The sequence below is a fragment of the Rissa tridactyla genome, chromosome 1, assembly GCF_028500815.1.
Source record: "Rissa tridactyla isolate bRisTri1 chromosome 1, bRisTri1.patW.cur.20221130, whole genome shotgun sequence".
In the NCBI taxonomy this organism is placed as follows: domain Eukaryota; kingdom Metazoa; phylum Chordata; class Aves; order Charadriiformes; family Laridae; genus Rissa; species Rissa tridactyla.
Genome location: NC_071466.1, coordinates 104,601,170 through 104,620,307, shown reverse-complemented (window position 1 = coordinate 104,620,307; position 19,138 = coordinate 104,601,170). Strand labels below are relative to the sequence as shown.

The following is a 19,138-nucleotide window of genomic DNA, read 5'->3' as shown; positions in this document are numbered from 1 at the left end:
GGGAGGGGGGAGGGGGGGAGGAGGGACGCGCGCGCGGCGCGGCGGGAGCACCACGTGACCCGGGGCCGGGTTACTCCCCGAGCCCCGCCATGTCAGTGCCGGGCCCGCCCCCGGGGAGGGGAAATGGCGGGGGTAAAGGCGGCCCCGCCGCCGGCTACAGAGGTTGGCAGTTGCCTGTCTCAGACAGTGGGTGGGCGGTGATAGGAGGCTCCGTGGATCGTCCCCTGGGGGAGCTTCGTCCCCTCAGGGGAGGACGCGGCTTCTGTGGGTCTGGCTCGGCTCCCTGAGGCCGGGGGAGGAGGGGGGAAGATACGGGGCAGGGTACGCGTCTTGGTCGAGGAGCTGTGGGGGGCTGGGGTGACAGCGGCACTGAAGTGAAATTAGGCACCCGCTTGCGTGTTCACGCTTTAATTTTTATTTTTTTTTCCCCAAATCCTTCGTGATCGTGCCTCGCAGGTGGCACAGAGCACATGCTAAGTCCCGCTCTGAATAGAGCGAAGGACTGGCCCTGGAGTGAGTTTGGTACCTAGCGTGGCCAATACCATCGCGGCGGAAGAAACTGCACTGCTTGCTTAAACAGAGCAAGGCTGAAAGGCTCTTCTCCAGTGTTTTGCACCGGTGAAGAAGATAGTTAATCAATGACTACATTTGCACTAACAGTGGGAGCTAATGTTCGTGAGAAAACCACGTGTATGCTGCAAAGTGTGATTTCAAGGACATAAGCAGGTTATTGGCATCTATGAAAGAGCGCATTTGTCAAGAATGCTGTCAAGTGCTGTAGTAATATGTTGGTGTCAAATCATAGTGATTTGAGGTTTCCAGAGTGCTGTGTGACAGGGTATATTCAAAATGTTATTGTTTTAACTTAAAATTTCACTGCTTAGCTCTAGTCCCGTACATCAGCAAGGGAGTAAATTGGAAAGAGGAGATTCGGAATGTTACAGAAATCTCACAGAAAGTGCATTTGGCTTTATTTTGTGTTCTACTGTTAAATTATGCCTCATGTTTAATTGAGTTGTTAATCAAATGCAGATTGCTTCCGGGAGTCTCTTTTCTCTGCCATCAGTATGTGGCTGTCCACCAATTAGTGCTCTTTAAAAGCAGATACTTTGAAGTTCAAAGAAAGTTGACAGAGTAACAAGAACTCATGTTTTCAGATTATGAAATGCTTAAGGAGTGTGTACATTTATATGGCTGATGTTCAGAGGAATTTTAAAAATAAATATGTTCTAGTGTCAAAAGGAAAGCTCTTCCAGATGTAATGTAATGAATTTCTATAGGTTAATCTTTTATCAGAAAAAAACATTTCTAGCTTTCATAGTTGTGTGTGGGTTTTTTGGGTTTTGTTTTTTTTTTTTTTTTTAAAAAGAAAGCTGTCAAGCTAGAGAAGGGGCAGGAGATAGTATTGACTGTCTAGTGTCAGTATCTTTGCTTTTTGTGAGCCAGTTTCAATATGGTAAATTATTCAGTGTGTAGCTTTTACTGCTGTTCTTGTTCATGTCACTGTCCAAAAATTCACAAAAGGTAGTTTGTTCTGCCACCTGAAAAATATGAACAGCAAAGGTAGAACTGGAGTATGTGGTGAGAGGTTGAAAAAAAAGCAAATTATTTCTGTCCAGTTCTTGCATCAGCTAAAATCTTTCTGAGAAGTAAGAACGTTTTCTTTGACGGCTCTTGGCTTAGGGGGAGAAAATGAGTGAGAATAGACTTCCTGCATTGGTGATTCATTTTCAGGTTTGAAACCTAGCTGTTTCTATAATGTTGAGTACCTGACATTATGTTCCTTTCAGTATATACTTGGTAAATCAGATGCAGTGCTCTCAACACCGTGTTAGTAGCTTATACAGAGTACAGAAAAACAAAACCTTCCCAGGACAGGAAAGGCTGCCAGTGGTTCTGGAAATTCATATTAAATATGGGAGGCTTTTTGCCTATTAAAAGCATTTTAAGGTTTTTATATTCTATATTTGCCTTTCACAGGGTGTCACTACAGGTTCTAGAGGTGATTCCTCTAAAAATTCAGTGTTAAATATTTTCAGTTTTCCTCGTCACTATTTATGTATTAAGCATTGTTCTATTATAAATCATATTTTCAAAAAAAAAAATCTGCTTTTGTAGCATGTTTGTAATCAGACTTTTTGCATAATTGGATTTTATGTAACGTGCAGGGGGAAAATGTAAAGTAGGTGTACCTCAGCGCACTTCAGAATTGTCTAGTACGAGCGGTGGCAGCTGCAGTGCCTTGGTGGGCTGGCTGTGTTAGTGCTTACCTTGCTGTGCTAAGCTCCATGCCCATTCATCTACTGCGCTAAAGTCTGGTGTGGCTGTGCTATAGTATGGTCCTGGTTCTGCCCGCAGTATAGGCAAATCCTTAGGGTCTGTAGAATTAAATTCTGATTCCTCAGGGGCTGAATGTTAGGATTTGGAGTTGGAAGGGGTGAAGTAGGCTAATTACTGCAGCTTTAGACCTAAGTCTGTGTTTGACTAGGCTATGGCTTTGTTAATCAAAGCAGATCTGCTTCATCAAGATAATATGCTTAGTAATTTTGAAGTAAAAGTCACTATTGCTTGTATTGTGACTACCTATAGAGAGAGGGGACAATTGTATAACTTATTAATGAAAAGCGTGTTCTTTTTATTATGCTTTTGTCAATTTTACATTTGCAGGTACTTGAGCTTGCAGCAGGTTTATTATTTAAAGTTACTTCTATAACAACATTAGGCTTTGTATAAATATACGGTGTACGATGCCCAGCGTTCCATATTATTTCATATCTTATGTTTAATAGTTTTGACTTGTGTGGGTGCACGGGTTTATTTTTTTCAGCTTGCTTACTTTTGTTTCTGACAGATGGGCAATAAATGGGCATTCCAATGTATGGAAATTGCTGTTGAGAACAAATTATGGTTACTTGATGTAATGATTCTTTTTGTCTTTGTACTGGCTGATGAAATACATGTGCAAGTCTTACTCAAGCTTGTTGAAATCTGAAATGTTTTTGAATTCAGTGTAGTCCTTGTCGTTTTATGCATAATGAAATAGAAGTTTAACTGAATTTCAGTTCGCTTAAGCATTTGAAGTTTTACATAATCATATGTCTGTCATTTTTTCTTGCAGTAACATTAGATCTTGATCTTTGAAGACGTTAAGAATCCTAAATTTTGCTCAGTCTCCTAAATTATTATTGGCATTGTGCATCATTATTGACAAAGAAAATGCTTGACAACAATCATCCATAAAAGTGTCTTATTCCCTGTTCTTTGATTATCTGTGTCTGCCTATCAGCGTTTCTCTGACTCATTCAATAAGGATTAGTTATCACTTGCATATTATCACTCTCTAATTTACTGGCGTAATTTAACTTATGGGGCAGGTTTTTTTAACTAGGATTTCCTGGAATCCTGTGTTCTTTAGAAGTCAAAACTAATTTTCCTGCAATGTTCACTGTATTGCTGTGGCTTTATATTCTTTATTAAAATAATACTATATATGTTTACTGTAATTGGTAAGTATTAGCAATGTGATTGACACCTAGGTAGATCTACGTCATCAAGGGATTTACTTATTATTCTCTAAATGTTGGCCTCAAATATAGGCCATGCTAAAATCAGATCCCTGAAATCAATAGGTCTTTGAGGGAAGAGTTTGTCTTTCCCTCGCTGTTTGTACTCAGGCAGGATTAAACTTGTAAGCCTGTCACCGTGATTCCGTACTTGAGAGTTAAACTGATGCTTACAGATGCTCATCTGTTCTTTTACTGTTTGTAAACTCAGGCGTTACTGACAGGCAGACTGTACTGGAGCTATGCTTCGAAAGCCTTTGGAAACTTCGTGGGGTAGGGAGTGTTTTGCCTGCCTGCTTAGTGGGGTGAATCAATGTGCAGATGCTTGCAATTTGATAGCGCTAGCTTGTGACAGAGCTAGCTTTCAATTTGATTTGAAGTTCCACCGTAAGTACAGAGGTATAGTTTAAGGTCCTGGGTTCTAAGCTAGAAAACCTTGTAACCTTAACAGCTGGTCTCCTTAGAGGTTGTCTCTCTTCCTTTGCACTGTTGGAGTGATACAAGGTGACCAAAGTAAAACAAGGTGATTCTGCAGGCAGCCTTCTGATGCAGACAGCTGGATTTGATGTTTGCACTTAAGATGTTGTAGCTGTGGGGCTTTCTCTTGTATTAGCAATACCAAGATTTGAGCCTGGTGTAAAATACTCCTTTCTGGTCAGGGGGTTACTTTTAAACTACTTATTGAGGCAAGTTGGAGCACGGGGGAATTTATAGATTTTTGTCTGTTGTAAGCCTTTAGACTTTTATGCTGTGCCGTAATGTTACTACTGTAGACGGCTTTAGTGTTAAGAAAATACTTGTGTTTTTTCTACTGCTGCTGAGACAATATCTAAAACTGCTGTTGATGGATATCTAACCACTGGGGGTGTGGCTTGTCTATATCTGATGCTTAGTGTAACCATTTATTTTAATATTTTGCAGACAGGAGGAAGCATCTACCTTTAACAAAATATCTTGGATAACTGTATGGAAATGGGACTGCCCACTAATACCCTGCCTCCAGTGGATCTTGAGTATTACTCCAGTATTTACGGAGATTCCAAATCGTAAGAAGATAATAAGGAGCTCACTGTGCAAGGTCTCCGTGCAACTCTTTATTAAGTAAATGGAGGTTTTGCACTTGAAAGCTTATGGGATAGAAGATTAACTTGGTAGAAGACAAACCGCCATTTAGGCTTTCTGTGCAATCTAGACTTGCTTTTGCCGGTAAGAAACATGAGAACAGTCTTCCCACTTTGCTCCTTTGTAGTTATCTTGCCAGCCTCTTCTGGTCTGATGTGGAGGCTGGCAAGATTATGAGACTAGACAAGGCTTTATTGGAGGTGTAAAACTGAAGATCAAAGTACATCAGAAACTGCTTCCTCCTTTGGTAATGCTATGGTACTGCTGTTCCTGCTGTCCATCAGAAGCGCAGAGACTGATGAGAGCTAACAGCCATTAAATAAAGACTAATTAATTCTTTTGAAAAATTCAGTGTTTAACTGTGGTTTAAGAGATGATGTGAATGTATGGTATTTAGGACACAGAGCAAAGAAACAGATAAGAGATAAGTATTGTATGGGATGGTTAATAGTCTGTCTAGCACATTATGGGGTTTATAAGAACAACTGTAACAAATGTGTTTGCATTGTCGCATTAAAATTAATTATTCAGTGCTTTAGAAAACCTGCACAATAGGAAGCAAGTGTTTTTTAATTAGGAATCATAAATGACACTTTAGTGAATCGTTTATTTGGAAAAAAGCCTGCGATTCTAAGGCAGCCACCGTTCTGAATTTGAGTCAATTTCTAGGCATGTGTGTAAGCCAATAGCAATAAAAATTCTAGAAGTGTGAACCTGTTCACCGCTTGTACAACCTCTGTATCTTTCTAGTAACTTTGTTGTCCTGGTTCTTTATCCCCTCTCTCGTTAGGTAGTTTAAAGCAAAGTATTTAATTTTGGATTCAATGAAATTTGACTTCAAAGGGTTTTTCCCACCCCTTCTGTAAGTGAGGTGAGCAGATGCAAAAAACTGTTTAGGAATAGGAATTGGTTCTTGTTTTCTGTGTTTGCTTTTTTATTTAGGAGAAGAAAAATCAGATTACAGACAACAGAAGAAGGAAATGCTGTTTTCATGAAACCAGCTTTCAGCTTACTGTGTTTCTTGTGAGTAAAGCCTGGGAACATTCACCTCTTCCAGCAGTGGTATCTGTTTTGCAAAATCAGTCCTAAATAGGATCAAACCCTGATGCCCTTATTTAAGTTCTGTGCTTCTGAATCTCACTGAGATAAAGCTCCCACAGGTTTCAGTGGGTTTCAGTGGTATGTTATTGCAGGCCTCCATTCCTTTGCTCTGTACTTTGTACTCAGTTCCTTTACTCTGTTCTTAACTTCCTTCTGGCATCGGTAGGTCAGAAGCATCAGGGGTTTTGTCCTTCGGGATTATCACAGAACCCATCAAACTCACTTTAGGATTCAAAAGAGTTTGTGCCAAACATTTTGCACAGAAACAATAAATAACTCCCTATTGTTCCTTTTAGCCTCTCTCTTTCCCTCCCCATATTATCCAGGGTAAAAGGGGTTCTGGATTTTAAAGTGATTTCTATTTGTGTATAATCTGTTTGCAGTGTATCGTAGAAACTGTATTTACAGTAATCCATTCTGTTGAACCTGTATTAAAGTGCCTTATTTTACATTGTTTATGTCAGGCATTCAAAAAAACCCCATGTTCAGTCCTCTCTTTAATAAGTGAGACTTACAAATCAATGTTTATGTAATCATCATGTGGTCACTACTTCAGAAGATGGGATTTTAAGGCAGCCAAGTGTTACAGGGTGCAATAAAATTCTGGGTACTAGCAGTGATACTTGATTTACCATGGGATGTAACCACAAAGTATTTAAGACTAAGAAGGAATATGTAATTAATTAACTCTTAAGCATTTTTGGGTTTGCAATACACTGGTAAAAAATTCTAGTTAGATTACACTTGAGAGAGGAGAAATAAGTACTGCGCAAGAGACAACAATTCTTAGGCCTAAGTTTATAAAAGCTGGCAGTAGGTAGGCGTCTTAGTCTTCATGGGACGTGCGTGGACAGATTGCGGAGATTCACTTGATCCAGGTGGATATTTTCAATAGGGTTTTGTGTTGCTGCTGCAGCCCAACACCACAGTACAGGGGTGACAAATGTCAGGTTTTCTGAAATTCTACTAAAGTGCCCTAAGATTTGAACACTTCTCGGTACTATTGAGAAGTACCGGCGGCACAGTCCTCATTTGTGGCATCTATTTGGCTTTTCAGGTTTCATCATATTGATCTTGGGAACACAGGATAAGAAGGACTTTTTGGGCCACTGGTTGCAGCTGCTTCCAACTGAAGCAAAAGACATTATCTGATTAAGATGCACCTAAAAGCAGAGCTTTGTGTCTCCTTCCCCGCTCTACCAACATCCGAAGGATGTTTACAAACGTGACAGCTCTGAACTTTAGGAAGAAGCTTTCACCCTTCCAGATTAAATTTCTGCACATTAAACCTCTAGGCACTTGTTCTTTGTCTACTACTATGTCTAGAACAAATAGTTCTTCAAAAGAATTTTAGTTCTTAAATCCTTAGGTTTAAAACCGTGTTTTGTTTTATTTTACCACTTCTCTTACAGTCCCTGTTGTGGCCAGAAGATGGCACTTATGTACGCAGTAAGAAGGGGTAAATGAGGTTAATATAACTTATCTTTGCTGAAATTGTTTTTGTGGAATGGCGGTAAATATATTGGGCAAATAATAACTCACAGGATAAAAGATCACTTTGATCTCATAGCACATGAGGGGCACAGATTTAAGAACAAAGTCCAGGAACTTGTTACTCCACATAAAAACTCTTTGTTTCCTTACTCAGTAATAAGGATATGATATGCCCCTGAATTCAGAAGGCAACCATCAGACAAAAATCCTTTGTGTAGTTTGTTTGGGTTTGGTTGGGTTTTTTTGTTTTTTGTTTTTTGTTTTTTTTTTTTTAAGGAGAATAATCTAAAAGTAGTTTATAGCTCGGCCTTCTATTGTGGCTGAGATTTTGCGCTACACATCAAGGCCTGAGATAGCTTTATCACCTATGTTTTTTGTACTTGCCCTTCCCCCCCAAATTATGGTATTTATATTCTTCATGGAGACAGTGTTGCCCTCCAGCATAACTAACTTCCCGTACCCATTTGTGATAAGCCATCCCAACGTGAACCTTTTTATCCCACTTGTAACTTTGTCAGACGTTGGGGGTATTGCTTTAAACTAGTCTTGTTAAAACGATACAGCTGTTCTGGCTAGCCAGATTTGAAGGTGCGCTGAGAGTGCGGGGCGAGGATATGAAGTGGCTGCAATTCATCCAGGCAGTTTCCCAAGGCTGTCGGCATATTTTTGTGCAGATCATGGGGGCCCACCTAAACTGGGGCAGAAACTAGAGTGGTTTGTCTGGCCTGCTGTGCATGGGGTAGTGCTCGTGAAAATCCCTCGACTCGGGCCCGTGGTGCTCTCGCAGGGTCAGGATCCAGCTTCCTTATAGCCCTGCTCTTCAAATAAACCTTTGATAAAAGGGTCTGCCAGGGGTTTAGTGACATCAGTTCATCATGCCAACAGCAACAGCCACTGACCCTTCATGACCTTCTGTCCCTTTCACCTGCCCTTGCCCAGAGCCTTCTTCCCACTACCTTTTTTTTTTGTCACTGATTTGTTTTTGGGATTCACTTCCAGACCTTTTGCTCTGTTCTCTCTAAAAGCAGGAAGCATTGTTGTGCAGAGTGCCAGCTTGCATCCAAAATTCCCCAGCCCACGAGTCCCGTTTCAGTCAGGAACCTAAGTGTGATAACAACTTAAAATCGTATTTCATTTATGTTTTCATCAGATGTTTCTTGGGAGGAAAATCATTATCTATATGTATTTTTTTATATGTATGTGTGTGTGGACACACATGCTTACTGCACCATGGCCACTAACAACCAGATTATTTTCCATGTTGCATGCAGAAGGATTGTAGCAGAGGATTGGCTCTGGTGATAGTTTTTTGTGATTCAAGACCACGTTAAGCTCTATGAAACCCCAACCCAGTCTTTGAAGATTCATGTCCAAGTGCTAAGCCCCTAAGCAATTGAAAGGGCTCCTGGGCCTTATGAAGTTTTAAGACTGCACTCGACAGTGTGGGAAGGGAAAGCGGTTGGAAAATACCTCTGGTGTCGATTGTATGCCAATGTCAAATACTTGACCACTGGCAGGAGTTAAAAGACTGTGAGCTGTGAAAGGAGGAAGGACTGCAAGGAGCACCAGGGGTGGGCTGGCTGGCTGTGGCCGAACTGGCCTTGGGGAGGCTGCAGTCTAAGTGATGGAGTCCTGACTCGCTGATGGCCCAAAGCAGGTTTTAGCTGGAATGAGGCACAGTTGTTATCCAGACCGCATGCTTTAATTTATTTTTGGTGTGTGTGGAAACCAGGTCTCAGTAGTTCTTTGAGTGGATGGCTGCAGGTCCTTGGCCATGAGATGTAAGCCTTCAGCTGCTGTTCTGTGCTGTCTGACTGCATGGGTCATGGGCTTCAAGCAGCTCTTGGCAGTGTGAGTGTACCTGCTACAAAATGCACTGTTATTGCCATGCCGCCTTTGACCATGAACCGTTAGCCGAACTGTTACATGCTTCATTTGCAAAACTCACTGGGTTTTTTTGGCATAGTAGGAATGCAGCCATTTCAAATATAAATAATTAGCAAAGCAGACCCTGCCAAAATAAATGTTACTCTGCATGTGTGAATCTTCCTCTACTTAACAAGAGAAAACAAGTTATGTGATGGGTACGTTGTTTCATGTGCTACTCTAAAAAAACCTCAAGTACTATGAGGAGAAGGGTGTTGTAAGAGCCTGAGCTGCAAATAACTGAGTAAGGTACTGTCGGAGTTGTGAGACCTGGCTGCTTTATGTAGTCGTCCTACAGCATCCTTGTGTTGTTGCTCAGCCACTTGGCCGTGGCACCCCTTTTGTGGGATGTGAGCAATGGTGCCTTTCAGGAGAAGTCACTGCTCACTTTGAAGTCCCAGGTGGATTAGCATTTATGAAAGCAGTAAAGGACTTTAAGCAGTCCATTGCAGAACAAGTGGACATGACGCATCAGTACATATCAGTTTGTATGTGACTCTGCTTAATACATCATGAGATATGTTTACATTTCATTGGGTAGAGAAAACAGCTTCTGAACCCATTAATTGAAATTGTCTACCAAAATAGCAATATACTGTTGAGGTGAAATTTTCAGCTAATTGCATAGCCTCCTACGAAACATATGTAGGTTGTTTTAACTTAGACACACAGAAAAAATTCCATTGTGTGCATGTGGAGTTGGTGCTCGCTCATGCAGGCTGCTCATCAGTCAGGTCTGCAGATGGAAGCCCTGTATTTTTCTGCAGAAAAGCAATACTGTTTGGTGTCAGTGTAAATTCCTTCCAGCGTGTCATATAGTGCACGTAGGTGTCCCGTCACTGTGGCTGAGGTGGAAATTCAGCTGATGTACCTTGCTGGGACAACCGGAAGGTGTGTTTTCGGTTGCTAAATCTCCTAAAATAGTTGAAGATAACTCTTGAAATCCTGCTGTGAATGTAGGGTGATCCTTGGTTACTTTGTGGAGGTACTACAGGCACCCACCCCAGGCCTGAGCAGTGGCAACGATGCCTACAGGGTGCTATAAACTCTGGAGGATGCCCATCAGCTGTACTTGCTGTTCACTTTACTTTCGAGGGCAGTCTCAAAGCTCTCTTCAGGACACAGCAGAGACTTAAAAATGCAAAAGCATTTCCCAAAGCCACGAAAGCACGCAGAAGACTACACCCCACAGAAGTCCACAGGAACTAGGTGGCCACGTGATGTCCTGTGTCTGTGCCCAGGTCTGTGTATGGGGAGGCAAGACAGGCATCTGAGGGAGGGACCCTTGTCAGATGTCCCAGTGCCACCCACCTGGTAATACCACCCATGGCATGTGGATGCAGCATGGAAGTGGCTGCAGAGTCCCACCATCACCCCCCATGCTGGGTGCAGCGGAGCTTGTGCACAGTTCTAAGTACACATGAATGTTTAGCCCTTAACCTTCCCACATCTCATGGAAGCAGAGGAGTCATTTGGGTTTTTCCAGATTTTCATCTTTAACTTCCTGTTAAAAAGAGTGGTGTTCCTCTGTTTCGTCCTGCTACTCTGCCGACTCGTTATGTATTTGTACTGTCCTGCCTTCTGAGAGCTCGCTGTGCCCGGGGAGGAGGGGGAGAGATAAAGAGAGATTTATGAGTTTAGAAGAAACTAAACTGCTTTAATGAAATATTAATGATAAAATAAAAAGGGAAATAATGAAATAGATACAGTATATACAAAACCGTATCAAGCTCCCAGGATGACGTCACCGTCAGGCACTGGGGAAGTCCCAGGCTGGACTCAGCGACGGGTGGGAACCGGGTTCCAGAGTTGGAGTCAGGAACACACGGATCAGGATCAAAGGCAGATGAACAGACAGGGTCCTCCTCAGACGTCGGCCATTGAAGGAAGAGAGCTGACCCTTTGATCCCTCAGCGTTTATACCGAGCATGCGGCAGATGGGATGGAATACCCTGTTGGTCAGTTTTGTGTCACCTGTCCTGTCCGCTCCTCCTTGCAGGTGGGATCCCTCCACGCTTTTCTGCTTCTGATCCTCTAAGGGGGCAAATAACGAAATTAGCTGACCTTGGTTGTTACAGCAATAAGTACAAGCAAGAGCCTCTGTGCATACCATTCCTTGGCACAAACCGGCTTATCACTCTGAACCAACTGCTTTAGACGCAACATGCTGTTAATTTCAGAGAGTTACAAGGGGCCTAGCTAAGAAATAAAATTACTGAATAGAAAGTTGGTTCTGTTTTACCTCAAACCAGGACAATATGTAAAACATGTTACCCTAAAGGTGAACCAGAATAAATTGATAACTCTGTCTTTCAATTTTAATATATTTGCAAGGTCTCTAGTGATAAATGAGCTGCAGCCGCAGTGCCTTCATTAGCGTGATCCTTGTCTTGCACGTGTGTATGCATGTGTTTAATTTTCCTAATGTTTACATGCCTGGGGATTTTTGTGTGATGAGAAACATACATTGCGAAGATATTTTCCAATATATTCATTACTTTATTCTGTTTTCCTGTACCTAATCTATATCCACAAATATGAGATGTTACAAAAAATACGGGTAAGTTTATAGTGGATTCTAAGAAAAAATATCTTAAGCATACAGGTATAGTTGGAAACATATTAGTGTTGAAGACACAGTTCTAAATAAAATTTTTATTTAGATATTTTGCTCAAATGTAGTGATTGAGACATACTTCAGAAGTAAATATTTCTGACATTTTGGAAAGACTCTTAGAACTGTTCTGTATTTTTCATATTACACTATTTGGAAATCAACCAACTGGAAATGAGATACATTTGGCATGGACTGTGAAGATATGTGTATTATACTTTGAATGACCCTGAAGTTTGTTAGCATTTTATTTAGAATACTAAGAAAATGAAGCTCATGGGATTATGCTTTTTGTACGCATTTTTGTGTTTTGGGGAAACTGGATTTTAATCTGGTCACAGCATGACATATTTATATATGTCACTGTTGCTTAATTCATTGGATAAAACCTTGGCTATTAAGAGTCCAAACCTTTAACCACCTCAAGCAGTAATGCTTGCATATAAAAATCATCCTGTTATATCACTAGGGTTACTTCTAAAAATAAATGTTTGTAAGAATAGGCTGATTTTGAATATTATGTTTTAAATATATTTACGCATGGCTTTGCTCCACTTAAAGCTCCTTATTCTATTTGTTTCAAGGTAAAGATTTATTTTTTTTTCATCTGTCTTATGTCTTATCCTATATTATTGTGTTATAGGGGACAGACTAAAGGAGTACTTATCCCATGACTGTAAGTGATTCAGAATGCAGCAGTGCACTTAATAACTAGGTATTCTGTTATAATCTTCTTGCTACATAATCTTCACTGTCTGTCAGTCAGCTGATTGGTTTTTCATACCCACTTTGACTGTCTGGCACAGTAAAACGCTTCGCTATTTATGTGAGTGGCTTGCGGGATTATTGGCCTCAGAAGGAAGCCGACAGTGAGAAGTGTGACTGTGCTCATCACACGTGGTTTTCCTGCTCCATCTCTGCTCCTTCAGGGTCCAGCAAACAGCTGGAAGTGCCCTGCGTCCTGCAATTGAACGTTCCTGCAAATCAAGCTTGTTAGTGATGCCTTGTACCATAGCAGCAATTCGAAGCCATGATAGTCTTCTGTTCTGAAGGGTTAGGGATTTCACACAATGTAAAGCGGGTACGGGGAAGGTCTGCCTTGGAAAAATCGGATGTACCTTACGTTGTATGGAGCCATCCACGGTTTTTCTCTTTGTAAATCATTCATCACTTTGCTGCCCACTCAGCTAACACCTTTCCGTGCTTTGCTGGTTGGTATTCCAGAAGTCGCTGCATCTGAAGGTTTGTGAAATTTTAATTACTTGACCGAGAGGGTGAGCAGCCAATTTGCAGGCCCCTTCCAATGCCATACAAAATATATGTAAGTAAAGAGAGGAAGGGCACAGGGTCATCAGAGGTTAGATCTCTTGTTTTCCATAAATGAGATACCATCCCTAATTGAAAGGAAGACGAAGATATTGAGCCGTTGTCACTTTTTGAATATTTTGTGCCAAATTCCACACGCACTCAGGAGCTCAGCACCTTTGAAATGAGTAAACCAAGAATTTCTGCGTTTTGACAGTGTACCTAATTACTAGGTATTTAAATATATCTCTGGATTCATTGCATAAACACAATTTTGTCCCATTTGTCCTTCACCTTTCCATGTCTTACAGCTTCTCATCTTCATTGCAAGTCTGCTTATCTCTCCCTTTGAATTTCCTAATGACAATCTTGTGACTAGTCCTTCAATCATCTTCCACAATAAGCGAAGCTGGGTTTGTCAGGAGATAAAATATTTTATTAGATTAGAAGGGATATAGCTGGAAAAAACTCCAGACAAGCTGGTGAAAGCTGATCAAACTGTATCAGTTGACTGAATAAAAGATAGTGTCTCTGCCTATAAATGATATTTTGCTTCACCTTTCCAGTTTCCCTGTTCCAACAACGTTAACTTGCAATTCCGGTGGTAAAACTTTCTCCTGATTCTCCCTGGAGAATCTGCTTCATTACAAAAGAATAATTCTAGTTTATGGTTTGTAATGCCAGATGGGCTACTGCGATGCTCTAGCCTGCCTTCCTGTTTGACACACAGCATCAGGCTTCTTCCTGTTGGAAATACAATGTCTTTTAGAAAAAAACATCTGATTTTGATTTAAAGAATTCCAAAGAAGGAGCCTTTGCCATAATGCCTTGCTGGGTTGCTGTGGTGGTTAATTACCCTCACTGTTAAAAATATGTGTCTTATTTTACAGATTGAATTTGTCTAGATTCAGCTCCCAACCACTGGATCTCATTGTAGCTTTGTCTGTGAGCCTGTGTTCATACTTAGACACACAGAATATGAGCAATCACCCCCTCCCTTTGCTATGCTTAAAAGGACCAAGTTCTTCCACGCTAAAGTGTAGTATTTAAGTCTTTCTTCACTCTCATAGCTCTTTTCTGAATTTTCTTCAGTTGACCAATTACTCCTCGAATTGTGGAGAGCAGAACCAGATGCAGTTTTCCAGATGGGGTTACAGGAGTGCAGAATACTCTGATCATTTAGCAGCTTTTTTCTTTACTCTTTCTTGTTTTCCCTATGTATTGATGGGCCACGTTTGAAATGGACTAAGATGTTATTTTTGATAGGCAGAAATACCCACCCTGTGCCTCTGTCACGTTATCTCTTTTGGCCGTTTAAGTTAAGAGCAGACAGGGAGTAGTAGGGTCTGAAAGTGATAACAAAGCCAAAGTTTGCATGAGTAATTCCCCTTCCCTGCCAAATCTTTCATGATATTTAGCGTTCATCAGCTAGGTGGATAAATCACGTGCTGATTCAAGGGAGAAAGTATGTGCTTGCTATAGAAACAGGTGCAGAAATGAATAACCTACTGGGTTTTGTAATAATCAACCTGATATACTGACATATTCAACCACATCTTTGAGTGATGCTGTAATCATGTAAATACACAAACCCGGAGCTGTTTGGGTTTTTTTTTATCTGTCATTTTTTTCCTCCATTTCTCTAGAAAGTCTGTCAGTAAAAAATGTAAAAGCTTGATTTGTACGCAGCAGGAACTGGCTTCCAGTTTTCCATTGGAGAACTTACAAGGATGTGTTGACTGGAACCTCTCTGCAGAAAATTTGTAAATAGCACTTGCTACACCCCAAATGGATTTGGTAATTCCATACATATTGAGGGCCTCATCTGTAAAACCTTCTCGCTAGGACTAGTCTGATTTTGTTAAACAGGAGTGTTCATTTGAGCATGGATTACCTATGTAAACAAATGTTTGAGAGATCACGTACGCTTAGGGCTGGGGTAAAGGATCTGCACAACACTACCCTAAAAAAGCCAGAAACCAGCAGGGAAAGACAAAAAGGGCTGAGACTTATTTTCAAGCCAGCTTCATGGTTTTTTGGAGGTATGAGTAACAATTTTTAGATGCTCGGATTAGCATTACTGAATGAAGGCCGCCTTAGTGCTGGCTCTGCAGGTGAGCTGGCTGAGGAATCAGATGGGAGTGCAGAAGCCAGCCCTCCCAGAGGTGTTGGGAGGCTGGTTTTAGCCTGCAGCTTCAGGATCTTCATGTGGAGACAAAGCTGGAGCCAAACAAAACCCTCTCCAAAACTCTTACCCCAGTACACTTGAAGTTCTGGAGTTCTGTCTCAGCACATTGAAGGTTTGGGAGTTCAGGACTGCAGCAGGGGTGCCCAGGATTATGAAGATGCTTTGGACATCACCTTGTCTGGTGGTGGAGCCGGCTGCCCGTTGTTGAGGGGTTTAGAAAGATGCATCCGGTGGTGGTGCTGGATCTAGGACATCTGAGATGCTTTATCCAGATCCCAGAGCTGCAGCAGGGGAGCGTTGTGCAGTGGCAGATGGTGAGCACTGTGTCCTGCTGAACTGGCTGCAGTTACGGCTGCCAGGCAGGCCACTGTTGAAGAAACGGCTGGTTTCTGCCGAGCTTGGTAGTCTGCCAGCCACTTTAACGGTCTGGGCAACTTTCCTTCTGCTAACACTTGCCAACCTCCTACTCTCTCTCTCCCTGTTTGAAGTAAATCCTCCACTGGTGTCACTGGGACCAGAGCCTGAGCGGCCGCAGCAGCAGCTTGAAGTGCGAGCTGGGGACAAGAAACCCATCTCTCTACTGAGAACACTAGTAAAGGAAAGGGCAATAAAATCTTGTGGAAAAGATTATTCCACCAACATATCTTTTTTTCTTTTTTTCTTTTGAGGGGAAGGTTGGAGACATGGGCAAATAGTCTGAACCATTGGTAGTCCCAGAGCTCCTACTGTTGGAGCTCCCAACTTGGGCTTGTTGCTAATACTTCCGAGACTGAAAAAATAAGCAAGCAAGAAAAAAATAACCTGGAGAGAAACAGAAAATAAATGGGAGCAAAAATCCCTTTGAGTATGCTGTGAGCATCATTCAGATAGGCTGGTTTTGGCCAAGTTCCCCGTGAGTGAGTCGGGGGTGGCTTCTGGAGGAGCTGCTGCTTGCTGCCACGGCGTGGCAGTCTCAGACACCCAAGCCAGAAACCGGGATGTGAGGGCGATGTGTAGCTGTGCAGAAAGGGAACCGTGCAACGTTGAGAGATTTGGCTGTGGACTAAAACATGGGTGGGATGCAAGCGAGCTTTGGAAACTGGGCTTTGCACAGTGCATCCCCAAGCTTTTGGAAGGAAAACCAAAACAGTATGGTTGACCAAAAAAATAAGTAAATTCATACTTCAGGAAACTTTCAGGTAATTTATGAAATAATTACACAAGAATATCATGTATGAGCTACGCTATTCAGAGAGAGGTTCCTTGTGAAATACACAGTCCCTACATACTGTTTCCCTGTGTTTGTTTCCAGGCGTCAGTTCCTGATGCCGTGAATCCAAGACCACCAGTTTGGACCAGTGAAGCAGCGTAGTTTGGACTGAAGCTGCCCGAGGAATTTCCTCTTGTCCTCCTCTAAGTGCTATCTTGACAGCTGAGACCAGCCAGAGAGCTTTTGCTGACACACCCTGAATTTGAACATCTGGAGAGTGTAAGCTCTGCTTTCTTTGTGAAACATCCTCGGCTCAGGAATTTACTTCTCCCAGTGGCCTAGCAGAGCCGACATCCATTGACCTTCAGGGCACAATGTAAGGCCCATCTGTTTTCTCAAATTTTTGCTTGAGGGTCTGGCAGGGAGGTTCACGGTTAACTTGTCCTGTGGGAGTCTGCGCGAGATGAACAGTGGCCAGCCTGGTATGTAGCTGTTTTTTTAAACAACGTATATATGTCCAGACTTTTACAGGGAAATTAAACAAAATCATTTTACCTTACAGGCATTTTACAATAAATAAATTTATTGAAATAAACAAACCGTGCTGTGAGGGTTCTTCATGCTTGAACAAGAAAGTGAACACTCCCCGGCCCTCCGTTCTTGATCCTGTAAAGAAAACACATCACGACTACCTCTGTGACAACAGACTGGCACGTATTATATGCTCAGGATTAAACCAATACAGAATCATTAAATAGAAGAAGCTTATGTGACAGAAAGCCCTTACTAACACTAAAAGAATTTCAAGGTAACAAAGAAACATATTTGTTTTCTCTCTTTTTTTTTTTTTTTTTTAAAATTCAGTCCAGTTATTCCTTCTTTTAAGCATTCAAAGGAAAAAAACTGCAAGCCTGGCATCAAGTTGAAATACCTGTTGATTGAAATATCTATGGTCTAAGCAGAGGGTGGGAAACAGGTACTAATTAACTCATTGAGGCTTCTGCCATAGATACAAAGTCTAGTTGGAATCAGAAGATGTCAAAGACTTGTTGGAAAGTACCCTAGATCACAAAGGGATCATAGTATGCTCCAGCTGAAAAGCTCTGACTCTGCATAATCATCTGTTTCCACTTGAAATCGGGTGCATTCCTCCCGGTCTTCCCTCTGTTCACCTCAAACCAGGACAGCTCGGCACGGCTACCTGCTTCCTGCGCAGCAGCATCACATCCTTCCTTACGTTGTTCCTGCTTCCACCGCTCGTCCTCTACACCTGCTTCAGCCTTTCAATGTGTGCAGAGCTCTGGAAGCAAGGATAAAAAGCCAGATCCTTGCCTTTTTACTTGTATGAGCGGTCCTATTGAAACATGAATCTCATAAAGAAAGAAGCTGGCACTTGGTCCCATACTCATTTCCATGTTTGCAGAATGCTGCGCGCCCCAATCTTTTTGCAAGTTAAGGATAGTCCCACATCATAGATTTTTATGCTGATAGTGAATTGTTAGAGATTTCAGATACCGAATCCCATTTGGGTAAAATCACACAAACAGGATTCATAATTTAAAATGTAATTAATTTATTATTAAGCTGATATCACTTTAGAAATGTTTCAGGACTATGCCAGGTCCTGAATGTACGCCAAAGTATTCACCTGTAAAAAATTGTGCACTTCATAACTGGGTTTCGCAGCTCTGAATGTTTGATGCGGTTTCAATTGTTAGGGAAGTTGCATACGGAGACGCGACTGCAGGAAGTTAACCATGATTTGCAAATGAGATTTGCAATAATGATGCAGCAAGTCTATCCAGATACAAAGAAGACACTTGGAAATTTAACGTTTACAGTTGCAAAGCACCACGATCAGTTTTCAGAGCTTGGTACAAGACTGCATTCATTTCAAGATTTTCAATCTGATTAAATGTATAAGGGTTGCCAAATTCTAATTAACACCAAATATAATAACAAGATTTGCATTTGTAGCGGTTTTACGATGGGATTTGTGTGCAACTGTCGGAATGGTGGCTGGCTGAACTTTTTTCTTGTTTTTCCTTGACACACTATGCAATCGGGAAGGTGTATCATTCCTGTTACGTTTTCCATAGGTGAAGCGTTCCCCGAGTTAAGAGGCTACATATCTAGTATATTATGTGCCTACGGGAACCTGCTTATTGACAGCATGGAGGGGACTTGTTCCTCTGCACCTCCGTGCAGCAGGCTTGACGTACCTTGAAGGAAGGCGCAGGGGTCGTCGGGTGGGAACTGGAGGGAAGACGACTGGGTTAGTCCCCGCGCGCATCTGGCTGATGAGGGTAGACACCTTGCTGCTCCCGTCCGCCGAGGAAGAGCCTGCAAGAGCAAGGACAGTGAGCGGTTTGACTTGAGCACTTCAGATCCCGTCCCTAAGTAGCCACCCTCCCACAGCCCATAGGTACAGGCTATGTATCCACCATAGTTTGGTGACAGAGTAACGTGCGCTTTTACTGCTGTAAAACTTTGCTTTACAACAATTCATTCAGTCACCAAAAAATTCTTTCAGGCTTAAATAAAACGTACAACTCCCAGTTCAGGAGTGAATCGCTGGTGTGTTCACATTTTAGCAGAGATGGAAACAAGGTGTTTGGAACATGCCTTGCAAGAAA

At 41.9% G+C, this 19,138-nt stretch overlaps 1 long non-coding RNA gene across 2 annotated transcripts; it reads left to right on the top strand.

Annotated features, from left to right (window-relative positions):
* The first annotated feature begins 58 nt into the window (after positions 1-58).
* LOC128904164 (uncharacterized) lies at positions 59-7,388 on the top strand. 2 transcript variants are annotated; one of them, XR_008464417.1, is made up of 5 exons: positions 59-162; positions 457-513; positions 4,485-4,769; positions 5,628-5,708; positions 6,844-7,388. It is a non-coding gene; the product is annotated as an uncharacterized LOC128904164 (long non-coding RNA). The 2 variants fall into 2 exon arrangements; XR_008464416.1 differs by lacking the exon at positions 457-513 and having other exon boundaries at positions 75-162.
* The last annotated feature ends 11,750 nt before the right edge of the window (positions 7,389-19,138 follow it).